Source organism: Pinus tabuliformis, chromosome 5_2 (genome assembly GCF_031772625.1).
Source record: "Pinus tabuliformis cultivar Carrire ecotype Pingquan chromosome 5_2, CPIR1, whole genome shotgun sequence".
Lineage (NCBI taxonomy): Eukaryota > Viridiplantae > Streptophyta > Pinopsida > Pinales > Pinaceae > Pinus > Pinus tabuliformis.
The window spans coordinates 1,147,051,266-1,147,072,740 of record NC_142306.1 but is presented as its reverse complement, the minus strand read 5'-3'; positions in this window follow the sequence as shown (position 1 = coordinate 1,147,072,740).

Here is a 21,475-nt window from a genome sequence, read left to right as displayed (position 1 = left end):
ATGTGGTAGCGAATAGGTGGTGTTGAAAGGTGGTTTTGGGACTTGAGAGGATGTAGGATGGTGTGGTTGGGTCCTAGGAGGTCTCAGGTGACCTTCTAGAGGCTTTTCCCACACTCGGCCTTCAAAAGAAAGCCTACAGGAAAATCTACAGGAGGACACAAGAAATCTACAGGAGGAAAAACAACGTTCTACAGGAGGCCTACAGGAGGAGGCTGAGAGAAGTTTTGGCTGTTTTGAGGGTGTGAGAGTGGGTGGAAAAGGTGGATGAAGGTTGGAATGAGATTTTAGGGCACCTAGGGTCTACCAATAATCATTAGGAGAGAGAAAGATGATTGAATTTTCTCAAGGAGAGAGGAAGGAATTCCATGGAAAATGCAGGAAGCTAGGGTAGAATTGAGGGGAGACTTGGGTGACCTGTAGGGCATTGATCAGATGGAGGATTGGATGGCTGATAAGCTAACCTACTGTTAGAAGATATCTGCTACATTAGACAACTGATATTCAGCCAATGAGATGAAGCAAGTAAGTGCATCTAGAAAAACAAAGTTTCACATCAAACTAATCTAAACTGTGATCTATGAAAGGAAATGTTGATGACTGCTGCAAGAAAGGAAAGAATCAAAGAATACTATGGTAAATAAATAAGTGAGCATGATGGAGAAGTTCTGAAGCAAAGAAAACTAGACTATTAACCAACTAAAAAGCTGTAAACACTAGAAGTCCTATGAATGAGGAAAATATGTGTTTTTGGGGCAGCAAGAGGGTCTTTGCCTCAGATCATGGTCCCAAAGGGAGGAAGAGAGGCCAAGGCACTGTTGCTAGACTTTTGAATCTTTTCTTTACCACTGCTTAACCTACTATAGAAAGCACAAATGGAAGGAACTACTGAATCATAAAAAGCAACCTATTCTTAATCATGAAAGAAATACATCTAACAACAATCTAATCTACAACTGAAATAAAACATACAACTACAAGTAAAGAGGAGCTTGACTACTTGGATTGGGCCCTAAATCAAGAGCTTCAGCCCTCTGAGGTAACTCAGTGCTAACTCAAAAATGATTTCATCTTTATTTCCAAAATATTAACAAGATTACATGAAACTGTCAAAATAATAAGCTCGAAGTTGAGCAGAGTTTACATAAGCAAAAGTACAACAAAAATCCAACAAAAATATGACCCTAGTGAGGCCCTAGGCCCCTCTACTTATACAAATGAAGCTATCAATATCTTCCTTAAAATCAGGGAGGCTTGCCCCCCAAAACTCGAGATAGTCTTCAGTCATCCTTCACTTGCTCGGTTGCCTGCTAATGCATGACTTGGCTGCTTGTACTCAGCACTGAATGAAGGGAAATTCGAAGTGAGAAGTAATAAATGAGGGGGAATTCCTCCTATAAGTCCTCTCCGTCATCCACTTTGAGTTAGGCTGCCATTTGTACACTAGATCCTTGACTTTGACCACAAAATTCATTAATAATCTGCATTAAACACACATTAGACCACATGGCATCATAACTAACTCAACTCAGTCTATAAGCATAAATATAATTAGAAAATCATACAATAAGCTAAGAGAATGGTTGATTTAACTAGGTTAGGAGGTAAAATGAGCCCATATAATTACCCATTTATGAGGCTCATCATCAACCCCTACTGAAAGTGTTTTTCATCCTCTGAGCAACTTAGTCCATCTCCTCATCTTTTATGGCCTTGGTGGCCTCCCTAGCATCCCATTCATTTGATGTGGTCTCCTCTTCCTTGTCATAGAATCCAGCCTTCTTGCCTATTTCTTCCCATTGCTCCTGCTCTTATTCTTCTCTTCTACCTTCTAGCATGCCTAGCAGCAGTGGGGGACTCAATTTGAGGCCAATCCAATTGACCTTCAGCTTCTGCATGGAGCGCTTATACATTGGCACTCTCCTTAATGCCTCCCTCATCCTCATTGGAGAATAATATTCCCTGATCTGCAGACTGTGTGGTAAGGTATTCCATCTCCTCATACATGCATGTACATAGTCATCCCCAAGTAACCTTTCCATATCCTCAAAATGTGCAATGGCTTGTGCTTGATCACTTATATATCTAGGGGAAATCTAAGGATTATGGGCAAGCAGGTTATGTGTGTTGATGAGTGCCATGGGGTATGATGGCTCAACTTTGATCATTAATGGATCATTCTACTCCTTTATCATCAACCTTCTTATTTCTGCTGCCCTTAACTCTTCATGGTTCATCCATGAGGCCATGGCCATTAGTTGCAGGTCCCCTAGCCTAGCATTGGGGTCCCACACATTCATGTCTGTGAGGGCCATGTTATGCAGGTAGAATTCTGCCATCTTTTCCTTATCTTCTGATGTGCTTTGGTCACACAGGTCCATAAACTGCCTGTAATCTTGGAAAGGCATTGTGCCTCTTTGTGCCAAAGTCTTTATCTGAAATTGCAACCATTGGTCCTTGAGATACAGGCCATAGGATTTTGCTGGTGTCCTACATTGCAATGCCTCCATGGACCAGCTAGCCATGCATGCCAGTTGGGTCTCTTTCTCTTGCAGCTGTCTTCTTAGCAATTTATTTTCAGTTTCAAGGTGGCTTCTTGTGATTGCTTCTCTGTGTCTGACAACACTTAACTCTCTGCCCATTTCTCTAAGTTTGTTCTCCATATGGCCAATATCCTCAACCCCTTTGGATTTGGCTATTTGCATCCACCTATGGGTCCTTATCCTTTCTTTTTCTAATTCAAAGAATAGTGGAATTGCAAATTTTTGTGGAATTATTCTTCCCCCCTCAAGAAGACTGTAGTAGGAGCCAAGACTGGGTTGGGGATTAGGTTCTTGTAGCTTTGTTTCTTCCTCCTTTCCTTGTGGCTATCCTTCTACCCTTTTCTCAAGCTCTTGGGTCTCCTGTAGTTTTGATAGGGTCTCTTGTAGAACTGTCTGTGCCTCTTGTAGGACTGTTTTTGGGTCTTGTAGTTCTACCTTTTCTTTCCATGTGGGGGATCTAGGAGTCCCCCTTTCATATGTGACAGGTGCCTTGGAAGGGGATTCTTTTCCTTGGGTAGAGGGTGAATCTTCAATAATAATTGGCACTTTTGAAGAAGGCTGGGGTTTCCCTGTTTTGATTCTTGTGCTCTTCCTAGCCTTGAAATACATTGAGGTCTACCTCTTCCTCTTTTGTTTTGGCTTAATTGGTGTGCTGAGGGCAGTGAGAGCAACTGCTACCTCTCTTTCTAAAGTCTCAGGGGACACTTCTATCTTTTCTGCCTCTTTTTTTGTCTTTGTTTGCTCTGTTTCCTCCTGCTCTGTTTCTTCAGCTTTCTCCTCCTCTATCTTGGTTTCTTCCTTCTTCCCTTCTTGTTCTTCTAACTTACCAGCTGCTTCACCTTCTCCCCCTTGCTGCTCTTCCTCCTCACTACTAGTAGGACTGATATCATAGGTCAAGGTCTTTATATCATTTTCAGCTGTCATGTTTTGGAAGATTTCCCATGCTATAGAGAGTGCAAATGTATGGAGGGCTTCTTCCACTAAAATTTTGATTAACCCATGGTGAGCTAGTTGCTCTAGATTTCCTGCTTTTACTTTAGTATTGGAGTCAATGAGGGACTGCAGGAGGAAGTAGGGGATGCTGAGCTTCTGAGGGGCTGGAGTGTCCATGCCATACCTTAATTCATGAAGGATTCTAAAGTGGTAACCATAGACAATGTTGTACCTCCCCTCACAAGAAATATACTTTATTATTTGGTAGCTAGCCTCATCCCAAGGATATGGTATGCTAGCCCTTCTTATGCCATTTTTATCTTCTACAAGGGTTTCATTGTTTTGGAAGAAGTTTTTCTTAGCAGCTTGGCCAATTGGTTTCTCATCCTTACTCCAAGGAAATCCAAGAGGAAGGGTAGTGACCCTACTGATAAATTCAGGGGTTATCTCCATGGAAAGGCCTCTAAAGGTGACAATGGCATGTGTTCTAGTGTGAGGGACCAAAGAGTGGGCAAATTCTTGAGCAATTTCCTCATCAAACCCTTGGAATTTCTCAAAAAAGTTCATCCAATTTTCTCTTGTGAATATGTCCACTACTTGGGGATGTGCATGGAGCCTGGAGGAGTTGGTGGGATCCTTCCTCATAAAACCTCCTGTCATTTTGTTTATGATTCTTTGGGAAACCGAATGAGGAGAAGGAGACAACAAGTTTTGAAGAAAAACAGAGAAATAGAGAGACTGTGTTTTTTTTAAGAAATAAGCAGAAATTATTTTATGTATTTCCTCCACCTAAAGGCTTTATTTCCTCCTCAAAATTAAACCATTTCTTGCATATTTTGATATTCAATGGGGGTATGTATAGAACCTACCTCCTCAACCCGAGAATTTTGCTAAAACCCGTGTTTTCTCCCTTCAAAACAACTCACTGGCCCTCCTGTAGAAGACTGATGTCCCTCCTGTAGAATTCCTGTAGGTTCTCCTGTAGAACCTGTAAGTGCTCCTGTAGAAAACGCCGAGAGCAGGAATATGGGAGAGATCAATGGAGAACGATGGTTACGAGGCTGTGGGGGCACGAGGAGATTGCAGGAGCGGAGTTTCAAGGAGAGAATGAAGGAAAAGGTGGTGAGAGTGCTCGGGGAGGAGTACTTATTGCTTTTTATGGATATTTCTGGTGATGGAGGGTGAGCTGGCCAAGTGTACGTTGGCCATATTCAGACCATTGGTCCCCACCTGCCTTGTCATCATGGCCCTCTCCTCGTAATCATCCCTCATGATTGCATCAGATTTCACACTTCCTCCACTACCTGTCCTTGACATCTTTCTTGAGTTGACTGTGCGCATGTGTGGGTGACATCTTCGGATGAGTGGAGTCAACTAGATGAAGGTGGCCAAGTTAACTAGCCACCTTTCCCTCATTCAACCTCAACCATCTCGTTGTTGTTGCATGCCTTCTAATTACACAAATGCAAATAGAGGAGCGGGTTAGTTACTTACTTGAGATCCGAATGCAATTGCTTTGAGGTGTCATGGATCTCTCTCTTTGCTGCATGCCTTTGTTTCTTTTGATGCATTCTATCTGCTTGCTGATGTGGGGCTGTGCTTTGTGCAAGTTCCTCTCTGGCTGGATTTGATCTATAGGTGTCTTCTTCAACCTTCATATTTGCACCCTCTTGCTACTGATGCTGGATTTTAATGGGATCAACTGCTACAGGAAGTCCTACAAGAGCTCATGTAGCTACTTCTCCCTTTGAAACTTCAACTTCTTTCTGTTCTTGGAGCTGTGAGGATGATGCCATAGATGTAGATAAAGATGGAGAGGTAATAGGTAGGCTTCAGGTGAGGTGGATGGTGCTGTTTCCTTTCTTATTTTTGTTTTTTTCCTAATTTTTTTTTTTTTTTTTTGAGGCAGGAAGAAGAATGATGCTTGGGATGCGATGCAGGCTTGGAAATGATGGCAAGGAGGTTTGAAGACTGCAAGAGGATTTATAGATCTTTTATGAAGCTTCCATGTCCCTCAAACTTCCTTTTATATCCATTTCTGGCTCTCTGTAATTCCTACAAGAGCCTCCTGTAGAAAACACAAAGCCTCCTGTAGAAAACACAATTTTTGAAAAAGAAGCACAATGAGGTGAAAAGAATGCCAAGAATGATGGAGAAAGGTGTGGGAAGGTAGGATAGGTGTTGGTATTGGTTTTAGGGCTCCCTTGGCACCTTCTGTTGCTTCCTGTAGTCCTCCTGCAAACCTGCAATGCAATTGGAAATTCATTTTTCTTTTTCTCTTTTTTTTTTTTGAAAACAACTAGGGCGCCTCCAAGGGAGGTTTTCACCTAGGGATCTTATTTTCTCTCTTTTCTCTTTTTTTCTTTTGACATCACTGGGCCACCTCCGAAGAGGTTTTCAACCCAATGATGGAACTCAAGCGTCTCATGGAGGTTTTCACTTGAATCCTTATTTTTTTTATTTTTTATTTTTTCTTTAGTGAGTGGATGAAGTGGAGGCCAAGAGATGCTCCACTACCATCACTGTCTTATTCAAATTTTCAATGAAATCTCGCTTGGAGAGGGGTTTCTTGTAGAATTTCAACTGATGTCCATTGAAAAGCATGGGGATGGCTTCATCATTAATGGTTATGATCAGAATTGAACCATTGTCATTGCATTTCTCCACAGTGTAGGGTCCCAACCATCTTGTCCTTAACTTGCCCTTGAAATATTTGTATCTTGAATCATAGAGTAGTGCCCAAACTCCCTCTTAGAATTGCTTCTCCTTGATGTTTCTGTCATGCCATATCTTTCTCTGAAGTTGAACTACCTCTGTATGGAGAAGGGCCTGCATTCTGTGTTCATCCAATCCATTGAGCTGAAGTAATCTTTCTTTTTGTGCATCACTGAGGTCTAGGTCCAGCTGAGCTGCCATCCTCAGGGTAATGAATTCAAATTCTATTGATAGCAAAGCCTTCTTCCCATAGACCAGTTCATAGGGTGTGAACCCTGTAGTGGTCTTCCATGTTGTACTGTAGGCCCAAGTGGCCTCAACTAATTTGTTCGCCCAATCTTTTTTACTGCTGCTCACTACCTTTGTCAGGATCCCTTCCAATGCTTTGTTAGTGACCTCCACCTGCCCATTGGCTTGTGGATGGTAAGGGGTTGAAGTCCTGTGCTTGATTTTATGATGTGTGAGCAGGTCTCCAATCAGATTGGAGTTAAACTGACTACCTTGATCTGTGACCAATTCTCTTGGATACCGGAACTTGTAGAATACGTTCTCTCTCAAAAATTAAGATACTTTTTCCTCTGTCACTGCTTTGATTGCTTTTGTCTCTGCCCACTTTGTCAGGTGATCGGTGCACACAATGATGTATTGCTTCTGCTTTGAAGGAGGGCTGATATGACCCACAAAGTCCATGCCCCACTTCTTGAATGGCTCAAAGGTCACTTGAGGTTGCATGGGCATCTCATCCTTTGGAGTAGGTTTCCCCATCCTCTGGCACTGATCACACTGGCTGGTATATCTCCTCACATCCTGATGAAGAGTGGGCCAGTAGTAGCCTGCTTGCAGTATCTTGAAGGCGGTTCTTTTTGCTACAAAATGATCTCCACAATGCCCATCATGATAGGCCAGGAGGATGTCAAAGACTTCCTCCTCCCTGACACATCTTCTCAAGATCTGATTTGGGCCAAGTTTGAAGAGATTTCCCCCAATCTAGGTGAAAGGGGCACTTTTCCTCACTATCTTGCTCTTCTCTTTTGAGGACAGATGTGGTGGAAACTGTGTTGAAACCAAGTAATTTGCTATATCAACAAACCATGGAGAGAGTACTGAGATAGCAAATAGGTGTTCATATGGCATTTGGTCATCCACCATTCCTTCTTCACCTACAAGCAAATTTACTCTAGACAAAAAATCAGCAACAACATTTTCTTTACCAGGCTTATCAATAATGGTCAAATCAAACTGCTGTAGTTAAAGCAACCATCTAATAATGCGAGCATTCACATCCGGTTTGTTAATTAAATATCTAATTTCAGCATGATCAATGTGCACAAAAGTTTGATAGCCTGTGATATGATGTCTGAATTTGTTTAAAGAATGCATGACAGCTAGGAGTTCCTTCTCGGTCACCGTATAGTTTAATTCTGCCTTTGACAAGTTTTTGCTTATAAAGTATATGGCATAAGGTAACTTTTCATCAATTTTTCCCAAGACTGCTCTTATTGCTTTGTTCGAGGTATCTGTGTGAATGTGGAAAGGCAGAGCCCAGTTTGGGCCTCTCGGAATTGGGGCAGTCACGAGTTTTCTCTTCAAGGTATCTGGGGCTTCTTGACAGTTTTTCGACCATATAAACTTGACATCTTTACAAACAAAGGAGAGGCTAGCTTGCTGAAATCTTTAATGAATCTTTGGTAATACCCTGCTAAGCCTAGGAAACTTCTGACATCTCTCACCTTTTGAGGAGGTGGGACCCTTTGGATGATGGCAATTTTGTTGGGGTCCAGCTGTAGTCCTTGTTGAGATATTGCATGACCTAGCACGGTCCCTTCAGTCATAAAAAATTCACATTTTTCCAGACTGAGGGACAGGTTCATATCAATACATTTGCCTAGAACTTTTCCTAGATTAGATAAGGCTTCCTAAAAGTCAGAGCCATAAGGAGTAAAGTCATCCATGCATATCTCCATTGCATCATGAACTAATTCAGAAAATATACTTAGTACTCTTTGGAAAGTGGCTGGAGCGTTACACAAACCAAAAGGAAGGACCCAGTACACAAAGGTGCCCCAAGGGCAAGTTAAAGTGGTCTTATCTTGGTCTTCTGGGCTAATTTGAATCTGATTGTACCCGCTAAACCCGTCTAGGAAAGAGAAAAACTTTTTCCATGCCAGATCGTCTAACACTTGATCTATGAAAGGTAAAAGAAAATGGTCCTTTTTAGTGGCTTTGTTCAATTCCTGATAGTCGACACAGATTCTCCACTTACCATTTTTCTTTGGCACTAACACCAAAGGACAGACCCATTCACTGTCAGAGATGGGATAGATGAATCTTGCATCAAGCAATTTCTGTAGTTCTTCCTTAACAATATCTTTAAGTGTTGGATTCATCCTCCTTTGAGGCTGCCTGACTGGCTTGCAATCCTCCTTGATGTATATATGATGAGTACATACTGAAGGGTGCACTCCCTTCATCTCCTTATAACTCCAGGCGAAGGCATCTAGGTGTTTTCTCAACAAGCTACACAGTTCCTTCTCCTCGGAAGTGGATAGGGATGGATTAATTTTCAAGGTTCTTTTTGGGCCGAAATCTATATTCTTAACACGGAGAGAGGTGAAGTCAGCCGCACAGAGATCAGTTGAGGGGTTGTTTTGGGTTTCTCTTACTATGTCCTCTAATGGTGATACACTGGGAGGCGGATTCTGAATCAGATTTTCAATCATATCATCCTCATCTTGTTGTTTTCCCCCATGGTGATTCCTAATGCAAAAAGTGGTGCAGAATAGACTTCATCCTCCTCTTCCTCCTCCAACCAGAGAGGCAGATCATGTTCTAACAAGGGTTGGGCAAGAGGATATAGGATTAACTGCTTTGACATATGCTTGTTCTTTATGGTCAGGTTCCTAGCTCGACAACTGATGTAGGCATCGACAATAGCCAACTAGGGTCTTCCAAGAATGAGAGGATACCTAGTGAGATTTGCCTTTGGTTGGAGAACTAAGAAATCAACAGGGTACTCCCAAGAATCAATGGAGACCATCACATCTTCCACAATCCCGTCAGGGGTCACGGTGGAGTGGTCTACAAGTTGTAGCACGGTTGTGGTCCTCCTCAAGGAGCCTTAGAGGTTGAGTTTGAGCATTGTGTCCTTTGTCATCAAATTAATGGTAGCTCCCAGATCAATCAAGGTGTGTGGGATCATGGTACCATTGATGTGGACATCAACTACTGGGCTTCCAGGGTCTAGATATTTTGGACAGATTACCTGCCCTAACATCAGGTCAGACAGTTGCCCTATGACATTGATGGTTGGGGCATCTCTCTTGCGCCTTCCTGGATGCCTAAAGCACTTCTTTTTGATCAACCTATTGTAGATAGGCACATCTTTTATGGCTTGGATAAGTGGTATCTTCACACATAAATGTTTCAATTCTCCCAGGAGTTCAGTTTCTTCTAGGGTAGGTTGGACTGTTGCGGATAGTCTCTCAGGAAAGGGTGGAATTGCTTTAGGTTCACTTTCCTCTTTATCTTCCTCAACCTCCCTGGGTGGAGGCTGGCTATCTGGGAGAACTTTCCCAGATCACAAGTTAATTTCCTAAATGTCCACAGCATAATTCGGGCATGATGGTTCCCCACTATACACTTGCTGAGCCTGTCTATTGTTCAGGTTCAGATTTGGCTGGGTAGGCATCTGGGGTTGCTTTGGTGGAGTAGGAGGTAATAGTTGTGGTTGGGCAGGTGGTGGAGGCAAAAGAGCGAGAGGAGAGTTGTATTGGGCCTCCACCCCTGATGAGATGCATTCCACTGAGGTTGTGGCGGAGCATAGGATTGAAATGAATGGGTGGCTAGTTGGGCATGATATGGAGATGTGAGGGACCAAGGAGGAGATGTGGACCAGGAAAGATGAGCGGGGGGGCCCCAAGAAGGTATGGAAGTGACTTGGTTGGGGTTGTAGTATGCCTGAGGTGTCCCTTGCATCCCCTGCCATATGGTCTACGTCCATGCAACCTCCTTTAGTTTATGTAATAGAGTTGTTCAATGACTCCCTCAGCCTCTTGATATATAGATTTAAATCCGGGTAAAAAAGGGCACTTGTCCGTAGAATTATTTTCTTCACAGACTAAACAAACTTCTATAGAGTTCAATGGACATTCATTCCTAGGATGCCTCCTGGTGCATCTATGGAAAAAAATGGCCAAAGCCCTCTATGCTTCCTCTTGTTTCCTTTTGATATGTAAGGTATCCATTTACATGGCAAGAGTCTACAACATCTCACTCTTGAAGTCTTCCAGCATGTTTCCAATTTCTCCTTTAATGGATGAGCTAGAGGAAGAGGTACTAGCTATGGGTTGACTCCCCCTACCTTTCTTTCTAGCTACTCTAGAATGGTTTCTAAAAACAGTCTTTATGTCCTCATAGGATAGTTGGTAGATGTCTCCCCCGGCCAGTAGATGGAGGGTGTCTAAAAGATCTTCCCGAATTCCCCTGAGCAGGACCAGCTTCAGAGACTCAGGGTCAAGTGTACACTCGACCCTTTTGTAACTGAGCTGGAACCTCTCTTCATAGTCCTCCAGGGACTCATCACTTCCTATGGTCATTCGAAAGATTTCTTCTTTAGTATCTTTTGACCTACAATAGTCTCGATACTTGTTGTTAAAGGCTTGCTGCATCTGAGCCCAAGTTGTGATGCTATTTCCAGGTAATCCCATGAACCAGCGCAAGGCTGCATCCTTGAGAGTAGAAGGGAACAATTTCAACTTTTGCTCATCTTCCACATGATTATAGGTTCGACAGATAACAACAAACTCAAACAAAAAGGTTTCAGGATCTTCTGTACTCAGACCATGGAAATGAGGTACGGCGAAAGGGCTTATATTCTTCATTTTTGTGTCCCCATTGATCTCCCGAATGGGAAAGGTGCCCTCTATTTTCTCTCCATTCCCCCTAGCATTTCTGTGTTCAGCCATTGGCTCCAAAGGAATGTTTTCTTCTTCTTCTTCCCCTATAGGTTCTTCAAATATGTCCGGTTGTTCACCTAAGGGTTCTTCTTGATCGTAGCCACCGAAGAAGAGAGAAGGTTGGCTGTTTGAAGCAGTGGGGGTGTTGGGAATTTCTTTTCCTGAATTATCTCTATTCCTACGAGGCATGAAAGGAAATCTTTTTGGTTGGTTTTTGTTTCTTTTCCCCACACCGATAGTACTTGCAAAACTGAAATTGATTGAACAAAACAAATTGCAACTAACTGAAATGAACTTGCTGAAATGAAATTTTAGAATTAAAGAGGAAAGCAAGGAAATGCAGAACTAAAAGAAAGGAAATGACTAATCTACTTTTGTTGAAATGGAAATTGCAGAATTGAAAAGGAAAGCAAATAATTGCAGAACTGGAAGAAAGGAAATGACTATTCTACTTTTGCTCAAATAAACTATTAGTAGAATGTTGCAATAGAAAATAGAAGAAAGCAGTAATCATAGAATACTCTGACGCTTCCCCGGCAACGGTGCCAAAAAGATGGTGAGCACCAGTATTGCAGCAATAATGCTGCAACTCCTGGGCTGCCTTCTTTACTCTTATCAACCTGGTAGTTCGTAACAAACTTGGAAGCGACGGTGCTGTATGCACAAGTACTAGTTCTTACTGTAGGTTGTGACTTGGTCAGTCGGCGCAAGATCACTAGGAGCTCAAGCCAACTTCTATGGATTCTAGAAGAAGCTCTATATGTGACGAAAGGAGAGAAAGACTACTCTACAGATACTACTCTAACTGCAAAAAGGAGAAAGACTGAAATGTAAAGCAAACCAAGTAAATCCTACTTAACCAACTAATCCTATTTTTGCAGAAAGCACTATGAAAACCATGAAAAGAATCCCATATATCTATTCAAAGAAGTAAGCAACATCTAACTAAGCTATTTCTGGAAGTAAATGAGCAAAAAACATCTTTTGGGATTTTTATGTGAACTTGACATATATGTGATTTATTGTTTGTGAATGTGGCAGCGAATAGGTGGTGTTGAAAGGCAGTTTTGGGGCTTGAGAGGATGTAGGATGGTGTGGTTGGGTCCTAGGAGGTCTCAGGTGGCCTTCTGGAGGCTTTTCCCACTCGGACTTCAAAAGAAAGCTTACAGGAAAATCTACAGGAGGACACAAGAAATCTACAGGAGGAAAAACAACGTTCTACAGGAGGCCTACAGGAGGAGGCTGAGAGCAGTTTTGGCTGTTTTGAGGGTGTGAAAGTGGGTGAAAAGGTGGATGAAGGTTGGAATGAGGTTTTAGGGCACCTAGGGTCTACCAAGAATCATTAGGAGAGAGAAAGATGATTGGATTTGCTCAAGGAGAGAGGAAGGAATTCCATGGAAAATGCAGGAAAATAGGGCATAATTGAGGGGAGACTTGGGCGACCTATAGTGCATTGATCAGATGGAGGATGGGATGGCTGATAAACTGACCTACTGTTAGAAGATATTTGCTGCATTAGACAACTGATAGTCAACCAATGAGATGAAGCAAGCAATGAAATAAGTGCATCTAGAAAAACAGAGTTTTGCATCAAACTAATCTAAACTGTGATCTATGAAAAGAAATGCTGATGAATGCTACAAGAAAGGAAAGCATCGAAGAAGACTATGGTAAATAAAGAAGTGAGCATGATGGAGAAGTTCTGAAGCAAAGCAAACTAGACTATTAACCAACTAAAAAGTTGTAAACATTAGAAGTCCTATGAATGAGGAAAATCTGTGTTTTTGGGGCAACAAGAGGGTCTTTGCCTTAGATCATGGTCCCAAAGGGAGGAAGAGAGGCCAAGGCACTATTGCTATCCTTTTGAATCTTTTCTTTACCACTGCTTAACCTGCTATAGAAAGCACAAATGGAAGCAACTACCTAATCATCAAAAGCAACTTATTCTTAATCATGGAAGAAATACATCTAACATCAATCTAATCTATAACTGAAATAAAACATACAACTACAACTAAAGAGGAGCTTGGCTACTTGGATTGGGCTCTAACTCAGTGCTAACTCAAAAAAGATTCCATCTTTATTTCCAAAATAATAACAAGATTACTGAAACTGTCAAAATAATAAGCTCGAAGTTGAGCAAAGTTTACATAAGCAAAAGTACAACAAAAATCCAACAAAAATCCGACCCTAGGCCCCTCTACTTATACAGATGAAGCTACCAATAACTTCCTTAAAATCAGGGAGGCTTGGCTCCCAAAACTTGAGATAGTCATCAGTTGTCCTTCACTTGCTCGGCTGCCTGCTAATGCATGACTTGGCTGCTTGTACTCCGAGCTGAATGAAGGAGAATTTGAAGTGAGAAGTAATAAATGAGGGGGACTCCCTCCTATAAGTCCTCTCCTTTGTCCACTTCGAGTTATTGCTGCCATTTCTCCACTAGATGCTTGACTTTGACCAAAAAAATCATCAATAATCTGCATTAAACACACATTAGACCACATGGCATCATAACTAACTCAACTTACTCTATAATCATAAACATAATTAGAAAATCATACAATAAGCTAAGAGAATGGTTGATTTAACTAGGTTAGGAGGTAAAATGAGCCCATATAATTACCCATTTATGAGGCTCATCAAAGCTCACAAACCACACATTCTTTTGATTGAAACACAACTTCATTTCCTTGATCACACATTTGACTAACACTCAACAAGTTATGCTTTAAACCATCAACATACATAACACTTCCATCTTTAAATTTTTATTTTAAATAAACAGAACCCTTACCCTTAATGACAACGGGTGTTCCATTTCCAAAAGAGACATTATTTTCCTTTTCTAAAGCTTTGTAAGAAAGGAGTTTATCTTTGTCACCTATCATGTGTTTAGAGCATCCGCTATCAATGTACCACTGATTTTCTTGTCCTTCTGCAAATAGAGATATGCCACATCTTTCAGACTGAAATTTCTTCCTTGTCCATACCTTGGAATTTTATGATGTTTGTTTCTTTTGAATTGTTGGCCAAAATTTGCTTCTGCATTTAGATTCTTCATGACCAAAGTTATTGCAAAATGAAAATTCCATTTCATTTTCAAGAGGAGAAAAGTTATTATAAGAGAGTTTTTTGATTTCTTTCACGCTCCTTTGTTTTCTTTCTTCTCTAGTCATGATACCCTTGTAAGAAACACATTGAGCAATTTTATGACCAAATTTATGACATGAAAAACATTGTCCATTAAAGAAGAAGTTTTTGTGATCATAAAATCTTTTGGTGTTGTTCACCTTTTGATTCGTGCTTCTATTGATGTTCACCCTTGGATTAAAATGAGCATGATTTACCTGGGGAGTACCTTTAGGCTTTTGTTGATGATTGACGCATTTTTCACTAGTTTTTGTTGCATCAAGATAGCTTTTGGTGCTGACTAAAGGCTTTTCTAGTTGGGATGTTTCTCCAGTGTATCCAAGACCAGTCTTTATAAGCGGAAAATGTTGAACCTTGATAATTTCATCTAAGGTTTCTAATCCTTTAGCAAATCTAAGATTAAGATATTTTGTCTTCCCATGTTCTTTTCTTAGACACACTAATTCACATTCTAATTTTTCATTATGCTTTTCTCTTTCAGTGAGTTGATGTATCAAAGTGTCTATGACCATATTATTTTCTTCCAAATAGATTTAAGTTGAGTGATTTCTTCAAGAAAATCTTCCTCTTCTAAGGCATCCATAAAACCACCATTTTCATAAGTCATGAGTAGTTTAAAATCTTGTTTAGATTCATCGTCATCACTATTAGACAAGCCATCACTATTTTCATGAGTATAATAACTTCTATTAACAAATTGTGTTCTATTACCTTTTGCAGACTCCTTTCATTTTTCATGATAATCTTTATGAGGACATTTAGCAGCATATTTACCAACTCTACCACAAGCAAAACATTTGAATGGAAGCTTACCTCTGAATCTTTCGGAACCCCGTTGAAGCTTCTTTACAAAATTTGCCTCATCTTCTTCTGAAACATATCCTAATTCCTTGAGATCTTCCTTTTCTTTTCCCTTTTCTGAAGCTTTGAAAGCGGCTTCTCTAATATCTGATGGACCTCCTTTCCTCATTTCAAAGGCAGTTAAAATTCCATGAAGTTGAACAACATTAATAGATCGAAGATCGTACTTCTCTTCTATGGTAGATACTTTTGACTCAAATTTAGAAGGCAGAGATCTCAAAATTTTCTCTATTAAAGTAGCCTCCTTTATTTCTTCACCTAGATTCTTCATACAATTTACAATCTCATCTACTCGTAAACAGTAACTAGCAATAATTTCATCACTATGCATCTTGAGAGTTTCATATTGAATTCTGAGAGTTTGGAGCTTAGCATGTTTTACCTAGGAGTCTCCTTCGCAGCTGTGAATGATTTTGTCCCATATTGCTTTGGCTATGTTGAGTTGCATGACTTTGACGAATTCGGATTTTGATAGACTTCCGAATAACACATTGATGACTTTGGCATTGTTTTCATATGCTTTCTTTTCTGCTATATTTGTGGGGACTGCTGCTGGATATTGGTATCCTCTTTCCACAATTGCCCAAACATCAGCTCCAAGTGACTAAAGATAGGTTGTGGTTATTATCTTCCAATATGCTAAGTTATTTTTGTTGAATATTGGTGGTCTGATAGATCCCATGCATTTGTGATTTTCATCTTGAGAGATCTCCCTTCAAGCGATCAATCTTCTTCTAAAGGACCCGCTTTGGTACCAATTATTGGGAAAAATGTTGAGAGGGGGCGGGGGTGGGGGGGTGAATCAATATTTTAACTTTCACAATTATGATTTTCTTTTTCGAATAGTATATGATACTTTATTGAAACCAACCAGCGTATGTCCATGACTATAAAGAATGAAACCTGCGTATATGTAATAAAAAACTAATTCATTGTCTTAAATCAGAGTGTGATGCATTAAGCAGTAAACAGATGCAGTAAGAACATAATAAATCAACACACATGAACACCAGGATTTTCAGGTGGAAACCCAATGTGGGAAAAAACCACCACTGCTGTCGTCTTAGTCTTCAATCTTCTTATAATAAAAAGTGTTTACAAATTTTATAGTAGTGCAGACGTTTCCAGTGCGCAGGCATCTACCTCCTGAAGGCTACAACCTTCTCTTGTTTTCCAGCTTCTACAGGAAGGGAATTCCAACCCCCTAGCTCTTTCACTGACTAATATGTTTTCCAGTACGTATGCACCAACCTACAGAAGGCTACTACCTTCACTCTTCCTCTAGGGACCACGTTTCATAAATTTTCAGACTGGATACTCTTGGTACATAACAACACAATATGAAGGCCACGTTTCATCAAATTTTCATACTAGACCCATTAGTAACATTGAAGCTCAAAATTAATCACCACTGCAATAACTGCATCTACCAACAATCAGTCAATCTGAACAGTTAGATCACTGTCACCAGAACACAGATCTAAACCCATAACATTGGATCAACAATCAGAACTAAATGCAACCTCAAAAATCACATGTCAAAATGTATACGCTACTTCAGTGTAGCCAACCTACGTGTATACACTACTTCAGTGAAGCCAACCTATGTGTATACACTACTTCCTTTAACCAAACCTGCGTATACCTCCAAAAATATCGAATCATAAAAACCTCTGAATCAAAACTATACCAACTAGAATATTCTGAAGATCTACTATCAAATTACAGAGTTCTAAATAGATAGCCGCAAAGATCACACTTCTTACTCAATAAATCAATCAAGTAGAGTCAATCACCTTATACAGTTAGTTCTACTTTCAGATCTAATGAAGACATCATCGACAGACAACAGTAAAACAACAACACTGATAAGATATATCAGTCATCTTTGAACAACAAGATTTTCTTCTGCATACGCTACTTGGAGGTGCCGCAGTAGTGTGTATACGCATCTTCACCTAGGTGAACCAACTTATAGATCTGCAAATAATAACTTAAAACTTGACAGCTATTCTAGACTTCAGTTATACCCTGATCGTAACATTTACAGGATAAAACATGCATTAGCATTCTGATCTAGCCCAACAATTATCAGATCATACAATGATAATTCATTTCAGGTCTCATGATGCCGATCCAACATTGTATTAAAAGGTGCACAATATATTTCAGATCGTATCATAACCATAGCCCTTACAATGTAAGGTATACTTCATATAGAAGTATTCATGAAAAACCCTTTCACTTACACACCTAGCCCTTTGATCTTCTCCTCCTTATATAGTTTTACCCTTTCTCAATACCTCAGACCAAAACAACACTTAGAACCTGTGGTATTCTTAGACGGGATCAAGTAACCGTTATTCCGCTCAATATTGTGGGCTAATACCATGGTATGGACCCTTGGTATTCTTTAACTTTAATTTTCCTTAATTTTCCATCCCATACGCAGTTTTCCTCTTGTGAAAGTCCGTGCATACATATACACTTCTTTTGTACAGTGAATCCACTTATCTACGTTACTTGGACTAGGTGAACCCGCGTATACAACTTAATATACCTGAAAACATTCTTTTTTCTCAACTGCTTGATTATGATCTGTAGTCCTTTGTCCCATCATCCTACCATTACATTGTTACAAAGTGAGTTGCCCTTTATCAAATCTGAACTCACTTGTGAGTGGGTTTCCATCAAGGACAACACCTGTACCATAATGGCAACATTAAGCTGTCCAAAAGTTCAGTGGGACCCAAGGGCAAGCTATCTAAATTATTGGATTGGTTCCTGAGGGTCCTGTAGCTGATGTTGAATGTCTGTATGGTGTGTTTCCGTCAGTTACACTTCCTTAATGTGACTTAGGAGGTCGAATCATATCATAGTGGCCTCTCGTCGCATGTTTACCCCAGCTGGCCAGTTTCTTGGGTAGAGGTGGGAGGAGGGTGTTACAATTGGGTTTTTAATCTGACCATCTCCTGTACTAAGGCAAGTGGCTCACTAGAGGCAAAGTTCAGTAGAAGTTTCCCCATCTCATGGAGGCACTCAATGCAATGGGTACCATTGCTTCCTAAGGGGCAAGGACTAATCTAGGTAAATATTGGTGGACATTCACCTATTCCACATGGACCCCCAACATTGTTTTCTATAAATTTCCTATTTTTTAGCATAATTTCCTATTTCGACAGTTTTCTACTTTTGGTTGTTTTGGGTTCTAAACTTCCAAAGACATTTTGATGCCCTAAACGATGTTTTTTGGGGAGATGGTAAAATGTGAGGATTTATTAGATGTTTTTAGTTGAAATATTTTGTCCTCAGATATACCTTTCTAAGGGCTATAATTCGCTCCAAACGAAGTTCGCATGCCAAAGTTACGACCCTCGGAAGTTGACGTTCCAACTAACCCATCGAGGCCCATACCTTTTAGCCCTTCATCTCCTAGGTTTAGGTTTTTTGATATTTAGGCTTGTTACATAGTATTTTTTCACATTCCCAACTTTGTACCCGAAGTGTCATCCTTTGTCCCACCACCATCATAAATGTGATAAAGCGACAAAAGTTGTGTAAAGTCACTCACCATGAATTATATGCTCAATACATCCCTTAAGAGATGGATAACTAATGTATTAGAGGAATTCCGGAAACCCTAATTTTCATTACTAGTGCTACTTTTAGTAGGAAATCTGTGTTGGTAACCTTTTGTCTAACTAGTGACTAGCACGACTTTGGATAGGAAAATCCACGCTGATCATCTTTAGGAAGTTTCTCCAAAAATGGAGCAGAAGCTTCTCTTAGTAGAAGCCTAGAGAATGATTAGCTGGTTATTGTTGAATAAGGATATGGTTGAGTTATCCCAGTTTGAGTCCTTGATCCTACATTTAGGGATCTTCCCCTTAATATGTGGACCTTATTCGCCCTTTTGTGGATCCCTAACTCCTTCTCCTTTCCTATAAATAGATTCCCTTATACCCTCAAATGGTTGGTCAGACTAGGTTGGCCATTGCTGGTTTCCATTCTTTTGCTCGATTGTACTTATATGCAACAATTTTGGTGAAAGAGGAAAGGAGAGCTTGTTACATTTGGCTTGGACTTCGAACCATCCTGAAGATGGCCTTCAACATTAAGGCACCGGTCGTATGCTTCCCTCTTTAATTTAACCATTAATACAAAGCATGTTTTACTTCCATAAGCTTTTCTATGATGGTTTGCTTAGTACAATACTCCTTGATATATTGTATAACTTATATTGGAATGCATATGCTATGATCTCTCTTGTTGTTGTCTTTTGATCTCTCTTGCAGGTATTCAGACTCAAGGAATAGCGAGCAGTGAGCTTGGGAGCTAAGGGATCAGGATCATCATCAAAGGTCGAGCGCATAGGAGAGAGGTAGGCCATCTCCCTTTCTCATTTGTCATTCTAATTTAGGTTAGGGAAGTTTTCTTGTTTTTTCACGGTTGTTACTAGACCCACACATTAGGCTAGAGGGATTGCTTCTATCCGTAGAAGGGATTGCCTGGTTAAAAAACTGGCGACTCCATTGTGGAATCCTACACCCTTTTTCATCCTCCTTTTGTTTTTTGCCTTCTAGTTAAGTTTGGCCAATCGTCGAAAGACCCTTTATTTGGATTGATTTTTAGTTTGTACCCTGAAATGTTGGTTTCTTAGGGTATCATGTCTAGAGTTTCTTTCTGTGTCTTTCTTGTTTTTCCTAAAATTTCCTCTCTCAGCGCGTGTTTTACCAGTGACAGTTGCACTGACAGCGCATGATTTTCCCTATACAGTCGCGTTGAAAACCTTGTCTTCTACTGTTTACGTGCATTGAAGACCAGCACAAGTTTTGGTATGAAAAGTAGTGTTTCCAGCATTGGTTTTGCTATGAAAAGTAGCGTGGATGACCCTGTCAGCATGGGTTTTGCTATATAAAGTAGCGTTGGTCCTTGAATGTGAGAATTTTTAGGGTCTCTACTAAAAACTCTAGTGTGTCCTGGTCTCTGAGGCCTCTTCTATGATTTATTTGCATCAATCTCTGTTTGTATGCTTCTGATTTCTCTGTGGAATGCAAAAGATTGTCTCTTTCTTAAAGTGGTAAAAAATCAGATTTTGATTGAGTTTTTTCAAGTTTTGAATCAATTGAGATCTTTATTTACTACTTGTGTGCTTGAGAATTGTTTATTGTTCTGTTAATTAAACAATGATTTTTCTTTTGCATTGATTAAAGGAATCGATTTTGCAATGAATTAGTTTTCATTTCGAAAAATTTAATTTTCGTTAAAAATGCATTAGATCACTTGCATGAAAAGTTATTTTTTCGAATTAATTATTGGAAATAGATCACATTTTTCAGAAATTGAAAACTGAATGGTGAATTAGTTGCATTAAGTCATTTAATGAAAAAATAAAAGCATAATTCATATAAGTTCATCTTAGGAAAAGTGAAAATCATCTCTACTTTTTGGCATTGCATTTGGAAGGTGAAAGTGAAAGATCTAGTTAGGAAAGCTTTGTTTGCTACATTCTTCATTGTTGCATCATTTTTTGAATCTCTTCCCTTACTAGATTAACTTTCATCGAAATGGAAAGAATCCTTTTCTCATGATAGTTTCATCATAAGTGTTCAGGTGACAATGTTTTGAGCCTTAAAATTGAAACTTAATTGAAGATGAACTTAAAATTTACCCTAATTAACTTAAGGAGCATTTGGAACTTAACGCAAACATTTATAGGTCTAGGCTAAAGACGTGCTTCGGCGTCGTTAAACATAGGAGTTGTCGTTATTTGTCAGCGTTGTATCTCAGGGGTGAAATCTCGTTCCACATATGGAAGTGTATAGGACCGTTCTCTAGTACTTTCGGGTGTATCTGAGGCATATATGGGCACGCTCTCATCAAACGATTACGCATTAGACAACACTACTATGGATTTCACTCCCACGTATTGTCGCATATATTTTGGGAGTCCCCTATAGGTTTCTATCCATCGATAGGTAACCGAGTCTATCACCTTGTATATCGTGATACACCAAAAACAACATTCGGGGAGATTGGTTGTCGTACGTTAAGTCCTTGGTTCCGCCAAGGTGTATATTACAGTTCACAGTTGCTTGGTAAACCTTTGTGCCTAGTTACCCATTTTTGATTTCTTTGTTGTTTATTTCTAAAATTAATTGATTGCAGAATAATATCCTTCGTGTGGAAATACCCCTTAGTAGATCATAGGTTGAGACTAATGGCAACAGTTCCTAAGTCTACCAACCAAGGAAACCCCTCTGACAAGAATCCTAGCCCTTTTCCTTATTTTGGAAATTTTGGTGCTCCCTATATGGTAAC